We start from the raw sequence: 24,153 nt of genomic DNA, 5'->3' as shown, positions 1-24,153 counted from the left end.
TCTGCCTTTGCACTCGAGGGCCAATCTCCGTCTGGCCCGAGGAAACCTTTGCACACCCCCGTTACCTTTTGGGAGGCCTACGCCCCATAGAAATTGTCTACCTGAGACTGTTCCTTGGCCCGTACGTCCTGACACAAGGTTAGAATTCTAGCTCTTCCAGAGTGGTATCTCACCGATGGCTCAGACAACACCCCCCCCCCCCCCAAGGAGGCCTTCTTTTCCTTCCACCTAAGCTACACAGGAAAGGCCCAAAGCCAATCCCAGGGAACAGTGAAACTTCATAGGGTTTTTCTGTCCAGGTGCAGGTAGTCCGCATTTTCACATACATGTCTATTCAACAAGCCTCTCTCCGAGGCAGTGCCCAGATCGTTTCGCCTTTCGTGCGGGTCAGAACTTACCCGACAAGGAATTTCGCTACCTTAGGACCGTTATAGTTACGGCCGTCGTTCGTCGGAGCTTCGGTTGCCGGCTCCCCTATCATCGGGTCACCAACTTCCTTGACCTTCCGGCACTGGGGTAGGCGTAGGCCCCATACATGGGCTTGCGAATATCTAAATGGCAACGTCACTAACTTGCTAACAGGCGATGCTTAAATCTTAGGATTATATGGCGATAAAAAAATCAAAAAACCACCACCGCGTTCTGACCATGAAGCGAGCACATCCACCATTACAACGAGTTTGTACAAATAATAACAAAAGGAAGAAATATATATAGATGACAAAGTCATCAGCGTGTTAACAGATGATGATTAACTTTTAAGATTTACGTGACAATAAAAAACACAAAAAACCACCACGTTCTGACCATGAAACGAGCACATCGGGCGTCAGGCGCAGTGGCGAGGACGACGATAGACTAGGATTCATATGTAGGTTTGATAGAGATGACAACAAAGATGACATTTGTGACACTGCCATTGAGATAGATTTTTGTTAATATTTGTACAAACTAGTTGTAATGGTTGCGTGTGTATATATATATATATATATATATATATATATATATATATATATATATATATATCGTTTTACATTACTTCGTTATAATTTTTATAAATCTTGATAAAGAAAATCAACAATTGTTTTTTAATAAAACAACAATATAAGACCACCCGTAGTGGCAAGTTATGGAGGTTGTTTTACCCCATAACATCGGGGGCAAACCGCCCCCCGCCCCCCGGTGTTTTGGATGTTTATAATGTGGTCGGAGTTTTGTGTATAACATGATAGGTGGCTCGAAAATAAAAAAGAACATTTTTAACCCCCCCCCCACGGGCGCCATGTGGCGCATAACCACCAAATGCTGGAAAGTTATGACTACACCCTCTTTTTGCAAAAAAAAAAAACCATAACTCTGGTTGGGCGCCACATGATGCATAATTCCTAGGGGTGGAAAGTTATGACTACACATAGTCTAAAAAACAATAATCAAAATAAATAAAATTAAATTAAAACTAAAACATACATTAAACATAAAAAGACAAAAAACCATGTCTTTTTAAAAAGCACATATGCCACATATAGAGCTATAAGCCAAAGTTAATCAAAAGATAAAGAAAACAAGTCTTTTTAAAAAACACCTATAAGCTACGGATAGACCTATAAGTGGCGGTTAGGGCGGTTTTTTAACCACCCCTTCGGCGTGGTTAGAAAAGCTCTTTATAAAGGTTTCACAAGTACGTTCATGTTAGATGTCATTAATGAATTATTAAACAAAAGTTAGTTTCTGATGTAATGGTTATTTATGCTATTAATGTTTTTGACATCGGGTATTTATGGTATTAGAGCATTCTCATCATATCTCTAAAATTATGCGAGAGAAGTTTGCAAATTGTATGGTGGGGTTTTGACTGATTGTAAGTGTAAACTATAGGATAAAGAGAGAAAATGCAGCGATTTTTGTAATGTGTTGAAAAAAGTTTGCCCCTATTTATTTCTAATATTTGTAGGTCCTATGGACGGATCAAACAACACAACAACTAGTCTACTTGAATCAATCTCAACACTAGCTAGCGGAAATCACTTTTGAGGAACCGAGATATCGGATCTTCTTTGTTTATTTATTACCCGAAATGGGAGAGTGGCCCACAATTTTGAACCATCCCTTCATCTCTTTCTCTGTCACATAGTGGCCCACAATTTTTCTGAAGAAGTTCATGTCGATCAAGGATAGAGTATACATGTCAGTGATATGCATGTAGGTGAGATTTCCATTAGCTCGACGTATGGCCCATGTCTGGCTGCTCGGGTATAATTTGTAGTCGACTATCAAGGAGTCATCAAGGCAGGGATAAGGTCGGTTTCTCACGCTTGCTTGGTTGCTGATGAAGTAGGATTTCTTCCATTTCTTCTTTGGAGCTTGTGAGGCTTCAGGAGTATCAGTAGCAGTAGTAGCATTGGTGGTAGCTTGAGAGTTAGCAGGGAGCGTTACCATAGTCTCATCACGAACCATAGTGTCCGGGTTCAGAGAGTAGTTAATCCCATCATCACTATCTTCTTTATTTTCTTCCACGACTTCTTGAAATAGCGGGCTGGCATCTGCCAAAGAAGAAACATTAAAGATTGAGGCTATTTCGGCCTCAACAGCAGCATCAACATCCCTTGTTCTTTGAGCTTCGTCTGGCGATCCTTGTTCACTCACCTTATTTCCACTAGTGGCATTGTCACCACCACTATCAGCATTATCATCGACATTACCGCCTCCATTTTACGGTTCATCAAAGCTATCGAATGAATCTTCATCATCGTCATCGTCCATATTCACCACATCATCGTCATCACCATCATCATCATCCGAGTCATCATCGTCGAACTCGTAATCACCTTCATCATTACCATTGCCACCGTCAGCTCTTTGAACCAATGGTTGTTGAAAAGCAGAAATAATCACAAAAGAAGCAGGAGCACTCACTTGTGCAACCAATGTAGTTGCAACAAGTGCAAAAGACATTGCACTGACCTGCCCAGTTGTAGCGGCAGTAGTAGTAATGATTTCAGTACTCGTGATTGTCCCGACAACCACTGACTCTTCAACAGTAGTACTTGTACCAGCACCACTTCCGGCATCATCTTTACCCGACGCACTGTATAGGATCCCATGAAAATTACCTTGAGCTCTAACCCTTTCGAAATCAGTTACTATATTGGCGAGAGCTGATCTTATTTTGTTTCTTTTCTCAATCCTTGGCTTGTTGGCTCGTAGGAATCCTCTCAAAGTCTCCATCAGATGTGACCTTAAGTTGTTGACATCATCATCAGTCAGATGCATTACCTCCAGGATAGCAAGGTAACGATTGACGAGGGACTCGTTCACACGATTCTGACTGTTGCTTATTTAACGTTGATCCTATATCTCATCTTCATTCTTCTCAATCATCGTCCGCAGCCTAACAGTCTTAGCCATTAACCTGCCCACTTCCCTAGAAGAACTTTACGCACCCTCCAACAAGTGAACCTTTGAGCTAAGCAATTCAAACTCGATCTTTTATTTATCTATTATTGAGTCTAACTCCCTCTAGATTGTTTGCAAGTTGGAGGAGGAAGGAAGATCAGTTTCTAGACCAGAAATTCTTGATTGCAGCCACTCAATGTCATCATGTTGCTCAACATTCCTTAACGAGTTCTGATTGATCAACTGTGGTTGGCTTGTGACCCTTTTCTGCAATGTATTAATCCACTCTCATTGATTTTCAATTTGAGCTCTATCTAGCTCTCGGTTTTCTTCCAACTCAGCTACTCTTGAAGCAAGAGCATCCTGCTTTCTCGTCACCTTCTCATTAGTTGCTTGATGATCCTTTAAAAACTTGATCAACAAAAGCTCTCGCTTTGCCCTGTTCTCATATGCTTTCTGAAGTGCTCTAATCCTATCGAGGATAGAATCTCGATATAATAGGGACCACTTCGACATACCGCTAGAGATATGGGTGGCTGCTTTGATTGGGCTTTTGTGTGTGGAGGGAGGTGTGGTTGAGATGGTTGATTGTGGGGTAGTTTGAATGGGTAAGGTTATGATTTGGGTTGGGAAGGATGTTGTGAGGGTCAAAGTAGGCTTATAGGTTCGGTGGTGGTAGGTAGAGTTTGTGAGGTGATTTGTGAGTGAATGGAAGATGTGAAGGTAGAGATCCAGAATGATGAACCCCTAATTGGTGAAGTAAATTGAAATGTGGGTGACATAACAGGTGAGGTAATCCTAGGTGGTGATGTAATCCTAGGTGGTGATGGGGTTTGTTGGATGGGTTCGGTCTCGGTTTGGGTGATTATGGGCAGGTTTTCTAAAATGGAAGGCAAGGGTTCGTCTAACCTAGATGGTGAGGTGTCGGGCGGTGTAATGGGTTCGTCTCTAAAGATAGGGGATTTAGATTTAGATTTGGGTTTGGACTTGGGTTGTGATTTTGGTTGGGTCTTGGATGTGGGCTTTGGTGAATTTAACCTCTTTGGCCATAAGTTTCTCTATGTTTTCGGCTAGGGTGGTTGGTGATGCTATGTGAGGGTCAGCTATAGTGGTGGTGGGTGCTGTGATGGATAGTGTGGTAGGTGGTAATTATGTGGCTGATAGGGATTTAGATAACATAGCGGAATCCGAAGGAAAGATTAGCTTGATTGTAGGCACCTTTGCAAAAGTGGACTTCTTGGAGTCCTTCGCCCGCTTCAAACATTTCAGAGGGTGCTCGGGCTCCTCTTCTTCAGCAGTAGACTCAACGGGTGTCTTTGATGTTTCACCAGTCTTCCTCTTGCCTTAATCATGCTTTTTCTTCGACTGGTTCTCACCTTCCACATCAGTTTCTTTTTCAACCTCAGTTGCCTTAGGCTCCTCAGGCTATTCTTCATCATCTCCGGCATCATCACCATCATGACAATCATCTTCATCATAATCTCCAATGTCCCTTCTTCCTCAACTTCCATCTCATCACTCTAGGTTCGGTCTCAGCAAATTTTCCAAACTTGACCCAGGCTCCTGACCGTTATACTTGTAGACACTCCTCCTAGTAGGCTCACCATTAGCCTTGCATACAGATTGTCGAACCATCCTCACATGATGAGGTTCAGATTGCTCGACAACTTCTCTTTCTTCCTCAAATTCTTCTGGATATTCTGGTCTTGGAATATTTGGTAGCAAATCATCCAGAATCTGCTGCATGAACCTAGGATACATCATTCTTCGCTTCTTGGCAAGCACATTGGATTGCACGTTCTTGAAGAACAACTTGGAGTAGCTATACTTCTTATTGTGAGTCAAGCAAAGCATAACACCAACCCAGTTAGCACTGAGCTTATCAAACCCTCCCTTTTGTGACGACAGGCAGTTGGCAACAATGAGAATCAAGAGCTTCCAATATGAAGGCAGATGCCTCTTCTCACATGTGCTCCGTTCAATACCATACCTGATCTCTCTAAGATACCAAGCAATGTCTACTTTCGAGAATGTAGTGAACTGATCACCAGCATCACCTTGATCTTTAAGGCTCTTCTAATAACCTCCTCAGTTACTACTACACTTTGGTCTGCCACTGTTGATGTAATAACAGTCCCTTTCTTCCCTTCTTGGCATTCTTCCAAAATTGTTCTACCCACGGGTCAAGAATCTCGGGATCGGCAGATATTGCAAACATAAGTGGACATGTTTGCAGACACTTGATCATGGAGGTAAACACCTTAAATTTCCTCTTCTTTGGAAGCTCTAAGGCATAAAAATTGTTATGACGCTACAACCACAAACAAAAGACATATAAGTATTGATCATTGAGTTTTAAGAAAATATAAAATGTTATCTACTACGCAGGCTAATCAAAATAAACAAAGTAAGAAATAGAAATAAAAAATAAAATAAGAAATAAAATAAAATAAACATAAAATAAAAATTAAAACTTTACAAAAATTTGTACAAACATGTTTGATGATGGTAAAAATCTGCCAAGTCCAATGTAATCTAATCGAATGATTAGTAAGCTTAAAATAAGTTGATTGGATAAGTTTATAAAAGGTTTAAGTCCTAACTAATCGAATCTAATCTGGATTAGATTAGCATATGTGAAAGCTGATTTGATTAAAACTTTTCAAGTATTAACTTATCTAATCGAGTATGAGTTTAATCTAATCAAATCATAAGTTAATCTAATCGAATGTCTATTCGATTATAATGATTTATAAATAGATTAGATTAGAATCAAAAACATTAAACATTTCAATCAAGTTTTATCTAATCTAATCGAATTATGATTCTAATATAATCGATTAAAAATTTAGTCTAATAGAATAACATTCGATTATAGAAGATTCCAATTCGGTTTGATTAGAATCTGAATTCGATTAGAATTCATTTTCAAGATCTGATTCGATTACTTTGTCCTTCGAAAGATTTTATGTCCTAAGTCCAATCTAATCGAATAAGATTCAATTACTTTGTCCTTGAAATCTTTTTGAGTCCTCGGTCAATTCTAATTGAATAGAATTCGATTACTTTGTCCTTGATGATCTTTTGAACACTTAGTTAATTCTAACCAAATCCTTATTCGATAAGAAAAATTCATACCATTCGATTAGAATGGTTTAAACTTTTCTAATGGAATAGAGTCCATAATCGATTAGAATCCAAAACTTGTCCAAAATATGTATTTTTCATCCTTTTCCCCTTTATCTGGATTGTTACAACCCCGTCTTGAGTTTCTGGGTATTTCAAACCCATCTTCAAACAACTAATCTAGGTCAGTTAGAACCCAGATGATTCGATAAACCTAAAAAACCTAAAACTACACAAACTACAATAAAAACTCAATTAAATCAACAGAAATACTCCTAATGATATCACTAAAAAGATTATATCATCATATTAGAACAACAACAACAACAACATGTAAAGACCCTTTTAGATCTGAACAATTCCGCTATGAACTATCCAAGTAACAAGAACAAGAACAAGATGAAGGATCATCAAGAAAGATGCTATACCACCGGAGGATGATTCATCTTGATGGTAGTCAAGTGTGAGTATGAGATCTAGTAGTTGTTTGCTAATGAATATAGGGTTTGAAGATGAAAAGGTAAGGCAATAGATAAAGGTAGAGAGAGAGAGAGAGAGAGGGAGGGAGAGTGTTTGGATAAGATGAGGGAGAAATGAAATGAAAGATGTTTTGGTTGGCCCTATTTATAGGCCAGCCTATCTCGCCATAGGGTCATAACATCTTGAGTCTTAAACGATTTTACACTCTCGACCCCCGAACTCTGAAAATATTTACAAATTCAAACCCACAAATTGTTAACGCACCGAATCCGAACACTTTAAATATATACAAGATATATTTTTATTGGTCCGACACTTAACAAACTTTGTAAAGACCTTGAGTTATAACCATAATCCTTTTAAAAACAAAGGGTAAAAATTAATTTAGAAATTTAATACTAAAATAAAGTAAAGAAAAAAATAAAAATGAAAACAAAAAAATAATAATAATTATAATAAAACTAAAAGTTAAAACATGCTTAGTTATACGAAGTTGTAAATAGAACAAAACAATAGAAAAACAAAAACAAATTTGAAGTAAATATGAAATTAATATCATATTAATCATGTTAATTTAAAGTTTAAGTAATTTACATATTTTGGTGAGAAAGACCACAACATGAAATCACATCATCTGTTAACTTCCTAGATCACACTTATATTTGGATGTTATTATACCAAGAATCCAAAGTCGATTGTAGATATAATTTGTCCACTTTAAACTTAACAAGTATTTTGAAGTTATTGTGATATGTTAAGGTATGTATTAAGCACGACACTTATGTGGTCCCCATTTAATCCGACAAATTACTAGCTTCATCATACATCGGGTATAGTTTGTGTTCACCGGTATCACCCGAATCGACTCCGACCCCTAATGATTGATGAAAATATTTTGAGCTTAATTAAACTTTTTGCAAATTTTCTTTCAAACAATTAAAGGTTGAACCATGGACTTATTTGCCATATGGACTTACAAGCCTTCATATAAAGTGTTTAGGACTTATTTTTTTCCCCACGTTATGTGTAACATCCTACTTTCGATAAGAAATAATAAAATAAATTTCGTTATTTTATAGTGTGTCGTTTATCGGTTGAGATAATCAACTGTAAAAGGTTGGGCTTGGACTTTTGAAGATTGAATAAGAGACGGAATGGGCCTTAGGTCCATGGGCTTAAGGGAGTATAAATACCCCTTAAACCCTAATCATTTCCGTTTTTACCTCTACACCATAGCCTACACCATCAAAAACACACAAACACTATCCTTCAACCCGAGCCAAGATCCAAAGGTGAAAACCCGAACCCGTTGGTGCTAGATCATCGTGACAAACCTAAACAACATCAAGACTAGACCGTGTTCGTAAAACAACTGGTTTAAGGTACGTATATATCAAGAACTTGTTCATATAGGTTCGAAATCGTTTAGAAATCATAGATATGTTTGAGTCTTGCGAAAACGAATCTAACAAAACAAAACTTACTAAAATTGATTAACATTTGATAGGTTAATTATGTATATCTTGAATGTGAATGAAAGCTTGTTGGTACGTGAACGATCTTCGGATATTGCATGTATTGACAAGGAAGGTATGTATATAGCAAACGAATGTGTATGATAGATATATGTACAACATATGAATATGTATGAATGATTAAAGAATGTATATGTATGTTACGGGTATATAAAGACAGAATGTACGAAGATGAAGAAGAAAGAGGGATCAGACCCTAATAATATCTGAGATAGAGAAGAAAGAGGGATCAGACTCTAATAATATATGAGATATTGAAGAAAGGGATCATACCCTAACTATTATTAAACTTTACAAAAAGGTAGTGAAGTTGAGGGAGCAAAGTTGTATATATATTTTGAAAGAATGAAAGTTACGTAATATTTTTGAGTAAAGACTTAATTACCCATAATTTCTAAATTTTTGATACATTATGTGTTGTATATAAAGCAGTGAGTTTGGTACCTCTTTAAATTTAAGAGGTCCGTAATTCATGCTTTATATATAGTATACACACACACACATACACACACACGAAAACGTTTAACGAAAATTACTTCTGAGAGTTTAAAAGGGTTCGGTACGTTTATTGGTTAAAATAATATTAGTTTTAACATTTAAAGTTTAAATGATATAATAAAAATAAAAATAATAATTAAATAAAAGAAAATGATAAAAACCCGGCCTATTGGCTCCCCAGGCAGGTTCGGCCTTTACCAAGTTAACACAAACAAACTACTCTAGACTGACGTGTTGATATGGATAGCTTCTGATTAAATAAAAACACAGTGCTATTATCCTAAATTCTATAAAAACCCTAATTTGATAAAATCCCAATTGAAGGTCTTGTACCCTCTGTCGATTAAAATTGACAGAGGTGTTTTAACAAGTGTAAGGCCAATATTTGTGACTTGCGATATCAAATGACGAAACCTGTTATATATTAATGGTCAAGTGAATAATTAAATCCGACGAGGAAACCGGACACGAGACGTGAGCTTCGATGCACGCGTTTAGCTTCAATGGGAGATCTTCTAGTTTATTGTTGTGTTTAGCTATAAATAGGACTTTAGTTTCTATTTTGTGTGTGTGTTTTGTAAGATGTAAATCACCACCCAAGGGGAGCTCACCTTGGGTGGGTCGGTTCTAGTTTAATGTTATTAATCTTTTACCGATTACGGAGTTGTTCACTATACTTATTATCTTTATATTTTTGTTCGATCGTTTGATTTACCGCACCCGTCTCGACACGTTTATCGAGAGCAAAACCGTTCGGTGGTCGTTTTGGGACCTACAATTGGTATCAGAGCATGTAAGGCCCCGTTACCGGTGATCCTACTTTAGCGTCGGATTTACTCATAAACACAGTTCTTCAAATCAGAGTTTATTAAAACTTTTCGCGGAATATAAAACATCAATCATTTGTTACAAAACATTAAATCTTTTCTTTGATACCATGACACAAAACTTTATATTTAAAACATCTTTACTTCTTTCTTCAGATGCCAGCCGTTCAATCCATGCCGTGTGTCATCCTCATGCTAACTCTGTAATCAGCTCACCTGCGTGCATACTAAAAGTCAGCTACGCTGAGTGAGTTCTAGTTAATCAAGCAACTTATCATACAACCACTACATGCATCATATACGTATCCGCAGACACGTAGTCCACTATCTAACCTGCTTACATTACCACTTAGCCTCTTATTTACGCCTACCACTTTGCCACCTTGCCACTTTAATAACGTATAACGTTATGCCACTTTGCTACTTTAATAACGTATGACGTTATGCCACTTTGCCACTTTAATAACGTATAACGTTATGCCACTTTGCCACTTTAATAACGTATGAAGTTATGCCACTTTGCCACTTTAATAACGTATAACGTTATGCCACTTTGCCACTTTAATAACGTATGACGTTATGCCACTTTGCCACTTTAATAACGAAGGCACATATAGGCTTACCCTACCACGTACTATCGTTATGCCACTAACACTCTTACTAGACTCTTGCCACTTCTAACACGCTCTACCTCTACTTGTCTACAACACGCTTCATATCATTTACATAATAAGCAAGTCACATCAACAATCATACACACATAATAACGATGGCACGTACAGGCTTTCCCTATCACGCGCTCAAGTTATGCCACTAACACCCTTACTAGACTCTTGCCACTTCTAACACACTCTACCTCTACCTGCCTATATCACACTTCATATCAGTTCAGTATTTACGTAATAAACAAGTCACATCATAACATTCATACACACTATCAACCACTTGGCAATCACTATCCTTGGCGATGCGTGCAATATCCGAAGATCGTTCACGTTCCGACAAGCATTATAAAATATATACCTCGTATAACATCTATAGCATACACTTACCACTTAAGGTAAGTGTATTCACACTTCACATCGAGTATGCACACAGCCCCGAAAACATAACAAGGAAATGGGGCTAGAAACTCACCTGAACACGGTTACGTTCACCGTTAATCGTAATCCCTTTCTTCAGCTGTGCACGGCTGACTGTATAACAAGTACACGTATCAAACAACTATCACTACTCATATCATCTTTCCAGTCTTAACTACTACCCACTACGAACGGGGGTCCGGGGGCAGCGCCCCTGGCAGCGGGGTCTAGGGGCGGCAGCCCCTAGCAGGGTCCAAGGGGCAGAGCCCCTGGCTGGGGTCGAGCTGCCAGGTCAGCTTGGAAAAATTTTATTTCCAATAACTGTCTTAACACATTTTCCATCAGGTTTTTAATTTATTTTCTAAACGAACTTCACTTTAGGCGAAGTTAAACCTCAGGCGAACTTAGCTTTAGGCGAAGTTGAACCTCAGGCGAACTTAGCTTTAGGCGAAGTTATCCTTAGGCGAACTTGGCTTCAGGCGAAGTTATCCTTAGGCGAACTTGGCTTCAGGCGAAGTTATCCTTAGGCGAAGTTACGCTTGAAGGCGAAGTTACGCTTGAAGGCGAAGTTCATCAGGCGAACTTAATCTTGCAGGCGAAGTTATCGCGCTGCAGATCTGTTTGCCCATAAATCCTTCGTTTCTTAGCCAAATAACTCGATTTTGGTACCCACGGAATCGTATGATCGGCGCCTACAAATCCCAACCATCAAATCGGCCTAAAATCGACGTTTTAGGGGTCCGATTTGGGCAGTTTGGGTTTAGGGTCCGGTTAACCCATCCAATCCTAACCATTTTCAGTAATATTAGCTTTGTTGGATTTGTTCTTACCTTACCAACTCAGATCTATCAACAAAATCTCGGGTCTCGGCTTCGAATCTTGATCGGTTAGAATATGTGTGTTTTGAGTGTGTGAAGAAATAGATGTAAATGAAGATATTTTTGGGATTTTGGGGGTATTTATATCCCTGAAATCCCATTCTTATTTAACCCATCTTAATTAATCCAAGTCCACAACCCACATCCATTACCCAACACTAGCCCGACCCATACCAACTCATATTCTATTATTTATTTCCTAATAACCCGGGTAAACTTTCTCTCTAATATTAAGTAATATAATTAATATTACTTGGAAATTTCGGGATGTTACATCAGAGCAGGTCAAATCTTATGATTCAACTTTGCTCTTGATATTCGGGTTCTATTTCCGCTATTACCCGAACCGAGACGTTAAAACAGGGTTGAAGTTTTGAAAATAAAGTTTGAAGATCTTGGAAATAAAGTGGGAAATAAGTGTGTTTGAAGCATTCTCCTTGAAGATCTGGATGTTCGGGATCTACAAGTGCCTGATCCGGTGTTTCAAGAACCGTTCCGCCATACGTCGAAAATTCGGCGACCAACGGTTATTCCCGGTAACTGCTGGTGGTGGTAAATGGTAGGTGTCCGGGTTTCAAGTTATCAAAAAAAAATAATAATAATAAAATCATGTTCTTCCGGCTACGGCGAGAAAGAAAGAAGAAGTGGACGTCGATGCGCTATCGGAATAGTGAATGGTGGCTGTGGACGTGATGATATACGTCCGGCGACGGTGTTCAATGATTTTCTGGCGTGGTGGCTGGAAAGGCTTTTTCCGGCGGGGTCACCATGGGTGGCTTCGGTTGCATGTTTGATTGTTGTAGCGGCTGAGGATGGTGACGGCTAGGCGGTGAGAGATTGGGTGATCGGAGAACGACTTTCCGGCAATTGCGGCGCCGGAACCCTAGAGGGTCACCGAAATCAGTTTTTTTCGGCATGTGAGATCTCACAATGATGGCGGCTGAACTTGGACGTTGGTAGGCCTTTTTGTTTGCTGCCAGTAACTTCAATTTTCATTGGGCCTCTCAATGTGGATATGGGATGCTTTTATGGACCAACTTTTGGGTCATATGTGTTTTGTTTTTTTTGTTGATTTGGGCTAGCTTTCTTCGAAACAAATATGGTCTAAGTTCTTGGGCTGCTTGGTATGGGCTTACAAATGGTTGGTGAGCACACTGAATATTTCCACCTTGTCTTATGGGGCCGGTTCAAGCCGAGTGTGTGGGTTGACCAAATGAAGAAAGTCAAATTTGTTCGGGTTTTCGTCATTGTTGGACCGTGTTCAAAGCATGTTATTTTCGAGGCGTTCGAGAAGTTGGTGAATTTTGAACAAATTGGATACGAATTTGGACTTAAAGAGGAAATAACAAGCTTTGTTCATTTGATCGTTATCCTCGATAGTTCTTCTGAACCGATACTGCTTGAAGATCCGAGATGGATAAAGAAGCGATAACTCCTTCATGAATGTATTAGGTGGATCATACCTAGGGGGTGATTGAAGAGGCTTCGGCTTTATCGGGTTGATTCGTGAAGATGCGAGACACGGTTCGACGATGTTTTGATATCACAAGCCAAGGGGGTGATTGTAAGGCCAATATTTGTAACTTGCGATATTAAATGACGAAACCCGCTATATATTAATGGTCAAGTGAATAATTAAAGCCGACAAGGAAACCGGACACGAGACGAGAGCTTCGATGCATGCATTTAGCTTCAACAGGAGATCTTCTAGTTTATTGTTGTGTTTAGCTATAAATAGGACTTTAGTTTCTATTTTGTGTGTGTGTTTTGTAAGATGTAAATCACCACCCAAGGGGAGCTCACCTTGGGTGGGTCGGTTCTAGTTTAATGTTATTAATCTTTTACCGATTACGGAGTCGTTCACTATACTTATTATATTTATATTTTTGTTCGATCGTTTGATTTACCGCACCCGTCTCGACACGTTTATCGAGAGCAAAACCGTTCGGTGGTCGTTTTGGGACCTACAATTGGAACGTTTTCATTCGTTTACATGTTGGAAACGAGACAACACGTCTGTAACATGTTGGAAATAAGACAAATACCAAAAGACTAGAGGGAGATTGTAAGGCCCGGTTTTGTTTATTTAAGTCTTTCGTATTTGTATCAGTTTAGTTTACGTTTTCATTCGTTTACGTTTATATGTATTGGGCCCGAGGCCTCTTGTACTTGAAGCCTATTGGGCTTGTTAGTAAGAGATGGGTGTATAACATACTCACATAATAATGTGTGTATGGAATACACCAACCAACCCTTGCATTTTTCATTCTTCCAAGTAACTTAAAACTCTCTCAAATCCTACACCTCTCTTCTTACTTTCGGCCTCCACTAACCCCACCACAAGATCCGAGATCTCGATCCGACTAGTTGTTTCCGCCAACTAGTTGTGAGGTTGATCCAAGAACAACTAGTATCTTAGTTTAATATGACCAGTTTTTATTACACACTCACAAGCATTAGTCCAAACTACATCAAGTCAAGTAATGGAAATCTTTAGATTTGATTGTAAAAACACGGACGGATCGAATCATATATAATAACTTCAGCATATTCAGTTCATCCAATATCAAAATCAAGCACCTATATCACATTCATTAGTAGATCTGACCAATGGATTTAAATTCAAAGCAAAATGTTTTCTATAATTTTCAGAAATTCACCAAATTTTGGTTTATTAATAACAACCACTGGCTGCAAATTTCAACATATAATCATCATAGCATATGTGTTTGTTTATTCAATTTTGTAAAGAATCATGCTTTCGGTTTGCTTTAAAAAATACCGTTCTATTATTGTGAAGAAATTTGGGCAAAACAAACCAAAAACATGAGATTAATTAACATATTACCGTACGTTCAAGAATTCTGAGACCACCTATTCCAACAAAAGAAGAAAGAATCACCATGCGATCATGAAAGGGATCAACCTTACATACAGTTTCATGGCTTAGATTCGTTGGTTGTGAGACTGAAAGAGACACTAAACTCCGAAGTATTGTTTGTGAGGGCTTAACCTAATATATATATAGCGAAATTTTCTACTTTAAAAAAATTCTTTTATATATCAATACAATCATGTGAAGATATTTATATGAACTTGAATAACTTGTTTTAAGACATAATAGTAATTAATGACGTAATAAATGAATTATAAATATTTGTTTATATTTTAATATCTGATAACTAGTGATATATATTTTCTTTTCACATTTATGGTTAGTTAGAATTTCATTCAATGAAAACTTTAACCTTTTTTTTAGTCGATTTTGACTTGTTTTTTTTTTCCTGATATTTCGATTTTCTGTTCATTTTCTGGATAATTAGGATAGGGAAGAAGGATACCATGAATTTTATTTAGTTCGGCTGTTTATATGCAATTTTCTATCGAAGTTTCATTTATGGTTGAAGAAGAAAAAAATTTCTTCATTCTTTCACGATACATCTCATTCAAAAAGGGATCATACATTTTCACTAGGCAATTTTTTTGTTTTTCGTCTTAGCATTAGACAATCTAGTCATGTTTCAAGTATATTTAGAGAAAAAAAATACTGTCTCTAAGGCCTCAATTCTATTTATCAATTCATTATTTAAGTTGTTATTTTTATATTTATTGGTATAAAGCCACTCGGCGTATAACTATCTCAGGACGTTCTGAACCCAGCTCACGTACCTCTTTAATGGGCGAACAGCCCAACCCTTTGAACATACTATAGCCTCAGGTGTCGAAGAGCCGACATCGAGGTGCCAAACCATCCCGTCGATGTGAACTCTTGGGGAAGATCAGCCTGTTATCCCTATAGTAACTTTTATCCGTTGAGCGATGACCCTTCCACTCGGCACCATCGGATCACTAAGGCCGACTTTCGTCCCTGCTCGACGGGTGGGTCTTGCAGTCAAGCTCCCATTCTGCCTTTGCACTCGAGGGCCAATCTCCGTCCGGCCCGAGGAAACCTTTGCACACCCCCGTTACCTTTTGGGAGGCCTACGCCCCATAGAAATTGTCTACCTGAGACTGTCCCTTGGCCCGTACATCTTGACACAAGGTTAGAATTCTAGCTCTTCCAGAGTGGTATCTCACTGATGGCTCAGACCCCCCCCCCCCCCCCCCCCCAAGGAGGCCTTCTTGCCTTCCATCTAAGCTGCGCAGGAAAGGCCCAAAGCCAATCCCAAGGAACAGTGAAGCTTCATAGGGTCTTTCTGTCCAGGTGCAGGTAGTCCGCATCTTCACATACATGTCTATTCAACGAGCCTCTCTCCGAGGCAGTGCCTAGATCGTTTCGCCTTTCGTGCGGGTCAGAACTTACCCTACAAGGAATTTCGCTACCTTAGGACCGTTATAGTTACGGCCGCCGTTCGTCGGGGCTTCGGTCGCCGGCTCCCCTATCATCGGGTCACCAACTTCTTTGACCTTCCGGCACTGGGCAGCAAGACCAGCATCAGCAGCAAGCTAAACCCCCCCTCTTAATCTGATACGATGAGTAAAACTTGTAGTTCCAGTTTTACCCTTGCAATCAGAATTTGCAAACTGCAATTAATCAAAATGTTCAGTATCAAAGTAAAACTTCAGCTTCCCAGATGATCTATCACAATCTGAATACACAAATAATATTTTCCAACATATTGCAATCTGAATAATAATCGTTCTTCAAACAAATTGCAATCTAATTCATTCAGTTTGACTGATCTGGGGAAATTAAACTCAAAAGGATTTATAATCAATCGCAACGTCCAAGTCCACCTGTATAATACCGATTCATGTAAACCCAGGCCCGTCGGAATCGATCAATTCAAATCTCAAGTTATCGCTATGACAATTGAAATTTATTGCTAAATTAAGAATTTTCTTTTTGTAAGTTTAGGATGCTAACTTTGAGTGTTGTAATAATCAAGAATGTTTTGACATCACAACAATGGAGGAATGATACCACCTTGAGCATTAATGTAGTTATTCAGACTCCTTTTGGGGTTATGCATTCAATTATTAATGAATATAAATAAGATAAAATCAACCTGAAACAAAACCTTTACGTTTCTCGGTCACCGCTTCTTATTCCGGTCACCGCTTCTTATTCCTTGCTTCCTACACCTCCGATTGCAAAAAACGCTTGGGGTTGAAGCAAGAAACCTCTGTTGTATACAACTGCTTTAATCTTCAAGAAATTTTAGAAGATTACAAGAATCGACTTCTTATTGTGACTCATGGTTCAACTATGTAACCTCAGAGATGACAGTAATGATAATTGGGGGATTACAAATTAATGATGCATGTTTCACAAAAATGATTAAAATAATGACACTAAAACTTAAAAGGGGAATAATTACAATATTGCCATAACCAATGTAGGTCTTTGATCAATCTAATTAATGGTTATAAATCAGTTCTCGCACTCGGATTACAAATACATAATAACATACTACACATATTTTCTAATAATAACACAAATACCCCTTCTTTAGATAACTATCAACACTCCCCTTATACTAAATATAGTTTGGGAAAGCCTTCAATCTTTCTATTTTCTTTCACGACAAAATGCAAATCATCAAAGCTTGTGATTACGAACAAAGATTCGACCTTTATCATTCTGTAGGTAATTCGAAAATCTAAGTTAAAACAAATGTTTTAAGGACATTATTAGTAAATGGTTAAAGTTTATTACCTCATGGTTCAGGAACGAGTGGTTAAAAGCATGCAAAGAAAGAACTCTGAGTACAACAAGACAGAGGATGAAAACCGCCTTCCAGTTTGTTCAATATACCAGGTGTTTTTGAATCCGGCCAAGTAAGCTAGGGGCTGAAATATTATTAATTATGTTAAAATTAGGAAAAAAAAAGACAAACTAACAAAGTTTTAAGACTACTTGATGTCTGAAGGTGTCATAGATCTAAATACGGAGGACTGTTGAAGCTCGCATATGGAACTAACAGGGCTGGGATCTTTCAGTTTTTAGGTTAAAAAAATCAGAAATACTATACGTACCAACGTATAGTATTTCAGCCCCTACCAACTTTCATTCAGAGGTAACACTACCAACTCCTTTCTTCTTCTGAAACCCGTTTCTCATATTTACAATTCGGTCATCAAATTAAAGCTTCACTCGAACAGTGATCGTCACCGATCTAAGCTTGAAAAACGTAGGAACTTTAATGATGCCCTTTACATGTTCTATGAAATGACACAGAGACGCTCTCTCCCATCTGTTATTAAGTTCAATCAGCTGTTGACTGCTGTTACAAAATTGAAACAATTTGCTTCTCTTAATCTTTTCAAACAAATGAGTTCCCTTGGTGTCCCTATTGATAAATACTCCTTAAGCATCGCAATAAATTGTTGTTCAGTTGTATCACACTAAAGGCGGTTTTGCAGTTCTGTTATGTTGCTTTAGGTGAGCTGTTGCACCCAACGTGTTCATTCACATTTAGTGCACCTTTAGACGGACTGGTCCATGAATGTAGGATTGTTGAGGCTGAGAAGTTATTCAAGAAGCTCACCAAACAAAAACTTTTTGAACCTAATGTAGTTATGTACAACACAATGAATAAAGGGCTTTTCAAGTTTAGTAATACTGTTACAGCAGTTGCTTTGCTCAGGCTAATGGAAGAAAAAAACTGCAAGCACATCCCTGATGGTCTTTGCAAGGATAAAATTATAGATGTTGCTTTCAAGCTCTTTAAAGAAATGGTATTTGAAAAAAGAGTTCTACCAAATGTCATCACCTACACCTCTTTAAAATGTGGTCTTTGTAAGTTAGGTTGTTGGGTTGAGGTCTTAAACTTGCGAAAAGAAATGGTGGATGAAAAGATTACTCCAGATGTGCAAACCCTTCTGTGATGTCAAAGAAGTTGAAACTTCGAAGCCAATGCTGTTAATTAAATTAAAGATCATAAAGTTGTAGTTCAGATCACTTTGGTTAATAAGAATGCAAATAAACAACTCTACTCAACCAAAATAGTAATGCCAAAATTGTTAATTTACTCAAAGCCCACATACATAAATTCAAATGCATAAGAATGCATGTGAAGTAAGATAGCAATCAAGTAAAAACACAAAAATGAAGAAAGTGGGAATGCTATTTAACAATTTAGCTAGTTCATCACTAAGTTTAGTATACATACATCATAGATGCATTTTAGTATATCTATCAATAAATTTATAATTTAAAACCCTGATAAACGCAATTACAATCCAATTGCATACTGCAATGTGACAATTATCGAGCAACTATAAACCAAAGTGTGTCATGATCATCATATATTCAAACATACAACGATTACTTTGAATTAACTATGTCTTCTGGTTGAAAATTAGGATCAACTTGAAATGCTTGAAAATTAGGCTCTTCTAAAAAAACCTAATTAGCAATCAAATTGACATCACAAACAAAAATTTAACGGGTGCAATCTAAACTTCAGCAAATACAATAACATACGACTCAAGTCTCAAACAATCTAAATGAAACGCAAATTCAATGCCTAGTCAAATTAACCCAAATAAGCCTTCATATCGCAATCTATACCAAAATTACTATACATGTACACATAACTTAATCAAACACCGAATCGATGAAGATGATAAACAACTTAAACATGCAGTCAGACAGAACGACAAAAGAGTTCAACAACTAAATAGATTATGAGCTTCTTGAACTAAAATCAATTCTGAGTCAATAGGTTAACGGCCTTGAACATGCGACATACACTTTCACATAAGCAACTCCCATTTGTGAACAAAAGAGCAATCATATGCATGGGAGTCAAAACTACATGATTAATACACATTATAATATCCTAATCTAAATTTGGACTTAGACCACAATATAGGTTCGTGAGGACACATTAACAACATTTTATTTTCATTCCTAGCTCAACGATGATACAGATCTGAAATCACAACTAAACACATTGAAATTACAATTACACGTCCTATCTCTATAAACAATGGCGAAGTTTGGACGAAAAACGTGGAAGGGGCTAGACTCAATACGTATAAAAAGATTCATAAACGAGGACGGGGGAAGAGCTAAAATTTACTTTACACTACGAATAAAAAGTTTTGGATGAAAACATGTAAATTTACACTACTGAGCAAAAAACATGGGGCCACCCCACACGTACACTAAGCTTCGCCCACATCTATAAAACAAATTCATCTTTATGTATTAAAAACAGATGATCAAACATAGCATAGAAATCAGATCCACACACAAAAGGTAACAAATAACAAAAAAAAAAGTAAATTTGATGGCTTAGATATATGGCAACTAGGTTTTGGAAATCTATGAGACCTGTTATTGTTTACACACTCACAAGCATTAGTCCAAACTAGAAAGATCAAATCGTATGTAATAACTTCAGCAAATTTAGTCATCGATACCAAAACCAGGCACATATAGTCATATATCACATTCATTAGTAGATCCGACCAATGGATTTAAAAGCACAAATTGTTTTTGAAACATATATAGCAGTTCAAGCACCATAAGAAAATGGCAGCCCAAAGATACCCGTTATTTTCTGGAAATAGTGAAAGGACATTCATACCATCTGGGTACAAATCCTTTAATACAGATAGCTGATAAGCAACAGTATCGAGGACAAATTATCAATTTAAACATTAGAGGATTGGAGATTAAACAAACTCGTCTAACAACTATTTAAAACTAACTAGTTACACAAAAACGAACTTCTATTAATAAAAAGCGTTTCGGGTCAACTTTGTTGCTGAAGCACTAAATGCACATTTACAACACAGCACTTTAACAATCTAATTTGGGAAAAATAAATGTATTCTTTTAAAAACCCACACAGGAGTTTTACAAGATTAAGATTATAATTGTGTGAAACATATATGTATTCTTATAAAATATAGAGATTAGCATGCACATAGTATATTAAGACAAGCAGTTAGGTAGGCATCAGACCCAAAGGACCTGCATCAGGCCCAACATGGTCCAACGGGTCAGGATTTTAAACCAGGCCCAATACAGATTATTCAACTCTATTTCTCGCCAACAGTCCTACCCTTAAGTGGGAACGGGCCACCATAGAGGCAAGGGCCCACTTGCCTATTTCCCTTAAACAGCATATTCATAAAAAGTTTTAAGATTCAAACCTGTAATGCATTCCCAAGCCCCTTATATCGTTCCATTATGCTTACACCTCTTGTATGATTGTGTGGATAGCCCATTATCTTCTCAATCTCATTGGGCTCGAGGGGTGCGAGCCGATTCTTCCCGGTCCAAACCAAGTTCCATTTCTTGCATTGATTGATTACATGTTTTATCACATGTGGATTCAGCTCGCCTTCACAGTTCTCAATGGCAGATTTAAGCCCATCAATTAGTTGAGCACTTCCTACACATGTCAATATGCAATTTAACTGTTCTCTTGTGTCCCATGATGGCCACCATTTTCGTGTTTCTGGAAGAGCTTCAAAGATTGTTCGTGGAGGTAACGGATGAATTGGGAATCTGTTGTTTAATGGAAGGTTATGAATGCAACCTCTTTCTCTTGCTGCAGCACAAAAGAATCTCGAATCTACAAACTCCGGCTCGATTTCATATAAAAAATTATTTATTCTGTTCCAAACGCCTTTTGGTGTTAAGGCGACATTCTCATAAAAGATATATGGTGGGCCAATGGCTTCTTTTAGGATGGTTCTTTTAACCACTTGAAACGATTCTTGAGGAACACCAAACCCGATTATTGGGTTTGGTAGGTGGAGGACATCTTCATCATCGGCCTGCCTTTTTCTCTCAGGTTTTATGATGTGATTCTTTTTTATAATTCGAGTTTTTTTCTTCTTGTAGCTTTCGTTTCTTGTTATTCTGCTGTCCATACACAAAAAGAGAATGTAAGTAACAAATATAGAAGCATGAGAGTTATATAATATTAAATATAATTACATGATCTAGTTGATCCATTTCAGCATCAGCCACCTTTGCCATATGAGCTGCAGAGATGAAATCCACCAGTTCTGACAATGGTGCATCTTTGCCTACAAATGAGATGACACTTCATGTTTGTACAGATTATAGGTTTAAAGTATAAATGTGGATCATATGTTTAAAGGTTAATAGGCACACACAGCATCTGCAAACAGCATCTGCAGCTTCATCAGGAGAGTACCCCATATCAATCAGACTGACTATCGGGTCTTCTTTATCAAGAGATTCATCAGTTTCTTCCTAGAAAACATGAAAACACTAAATATATTCAAGGCCCAAGAAATGAGCTTTTTATGACCAAGTTTGATCCCGTTTAAACATGTGATGAATATAAATTGTAAGTTATAAACACAGGACAAAAGCAGGGCTGGGTAATGAGTCAAAATTGATTATTTTTTGAACTAGTCAAATGGGCCGGGATAAACTAGGTAGGCCCGCAAACATTTCCATGCCCAGTTTTATAAATAGGATATATAATTTTCCTTATAAATAACAAATGCACTGAAAATGATTACAGGAACAACACTGTTACAACACTAATCTGAACCTTATGAATAACTTTACCTGGCCCGTTTACTCTACAGAAGTAAAGCATTGAAAATTTGAAATTGTCGCCTCTAGAAGACAAATATAATAGGTTACAAATTAAAGGCAGAATTTCTCCTAAAACTTAACCATGTATGTAATCAAATAGACATTGTGCAAAGATGGAAGAAAAACTTACAGAGTAAGTAAATTATGTTTATTAGAAAATGGCAATTGGCAGCCCAAAGATACCCGTTACTAAATAAAAAAAAGTTAGTAAAAGGAGAGCGAAAAACTACCAAAAAACACGAGTTTGACGTTTTTGGTTAGTCGGCTATTATAGTTGAGATTTTAACAAGTAATCATCATATGTTTAATCAAATTTGTAAAGAATCATGTTTTGATTAACGTTTTAATTACCATGTGTATAAGAATTTCCGACCTCACATACATTCTCATGGCTTAGATTCCTAGGTTGTGAGGCCGATTGGAACCTTATAAAGTCTGAAGTTGTGATGGCAGGTTTGGTGAGGAATGCTGATGGTGATTGTGTTGACGGGTGTGACGGCTTAACCTAATTAGGCAGGCACTTGTATAGCGATTTTTTTTATTTTTTATTTCTTTTTCATATATACGATCATGTGAAAATATATATGTGATCATGTGGATAACTTGTTTTTAAGCATGAAAATAACTAATGAGGTAATAAATTGCACATGTGATTCAGGTAGGACGATAGAATCTTTTATAATTTAATACTTAATAAATTAATAATTTATTTAATTTAGGACCTGTATGAAATTGGATCCCAATCAATAGAATGATAAAATAATAATTTTTTAAATTCTAATATATATATATATATATATATATATATATATTGATCCAGCAAAACTATAATTTAATAATTATTAAAATATTTTAAAATTTTATAATTGTCTAGTAAAAAGTAATCTATAGTCATTTGTTTTTATGTAAACTTCAAATCTATATTGAGTCCATCTTTAAATCTTCCTATTGCATTTAGAGTTGAGTCATTGTATTCTCGTATTGTAACCAAAAGTTGTGAAGAGTTGTTGTCGCTTGCAATACTTCTTTTCGAGGACCGATTCTAAAGGTATCGAATCATCATCAGCTTCATCATCAATCGGATTTTGAACAATATCCGTCATAATTTCTTTAATGCTTTGAACCTCGTAACATTCATTATTTTCACCTGGTTAATCTAACAACTTATTCACATCCATTTTGTGTTGATAATGCATTCCCATAATCAAGTTCTCAAGCTCACGAATCTCAAACAGTTTTTGGACTGGAAACGGAATATCCTTTTGATCCTCCGCGAAAAACACCTTCCTTTTTTGAACCAATTTTGAAAGATTTAGACTATACAGTCAAAATAAGAAATTTAATTTTAGAGTTCGAAGAGCTTTTAAAAAAATAAAAAATCACTTAATTAATAATTTATTAGTTTATCGATATAATAATATCTGATTAAATTATTAAAATATTTCGATTCTAACATTATTAATTTATAGAGCTTTTACTATATGCTTATATTATATTGCTTGTTATAACTGATATGATACGAGATATGATATCATACCCTATGATACCACATGATACAGTACAATATGGTGTGATATTATATGCTGATGTAATATAATATAAGATAAAAAAAATTAAGTTTATTATAATAACAGTTAATACCTTAAAAAGTAGCATATTTATTATTATTATCATTATTATTATTATTATTATTATTATTATTATTATTATTATTATCATTTAAAATCTAACCTATATAATAAAGGAAATTAATATAGGACAGTTGTCCCCTTCTCAATCACCTAAAATTTTATT

The 24,153-nt window shown here is 36.9% G+C and overlaps 1 pseudogene across 1 annotated transcript; it reads right to left on the bottom strand.

Moving 5' to 3' along the window:
* Positions 1-17,974: 17,974 nt before the first annotated feature.
* Positions 17,975-23,462, bottom strand: LOC143560466 (DNA (cytosine-5)-methyltransferase DRM2-like; annotated as a pseudogene). The gene is made up of 5 exons (XR_013140129.1): positions 23,397-23,462; positions 21,906-22,005; positions 20,931-21,815; positions 18,316-18,681; positions 17,975-18,007 (listed from the first exon to the last, which is right to left on the bottom strand). The product of XR_013140129.1 is annotated as a DNA (cytosine-5)-methyltransferase DRM2-like (transcript).
* Positions 23,463-24,153: the final 691 nt, after the last annotated feature.

The sequence above is a fragment of the Bidens hawaiensis genome, unplaced genomic scaffold (genome assembly GCF_021521415.1).
Source record: "Bidens hawaiensis isolate Kalapana, Puna unplaced genomic scaffold, B.hawaiensis_p1.1 tig00020336_1, whole genome shotgun sequence".
NCBI lineage: Eukaryota > Viridiplantae > Streptophyta > Magnoliopsida > Asterales > Asteraceae > Bidens > Bidens hawaiensis.
Note: the sequence above shows the minus strand (reverse complement) of the source record. Positions and strands in the feature narration are given on the sequence as shown.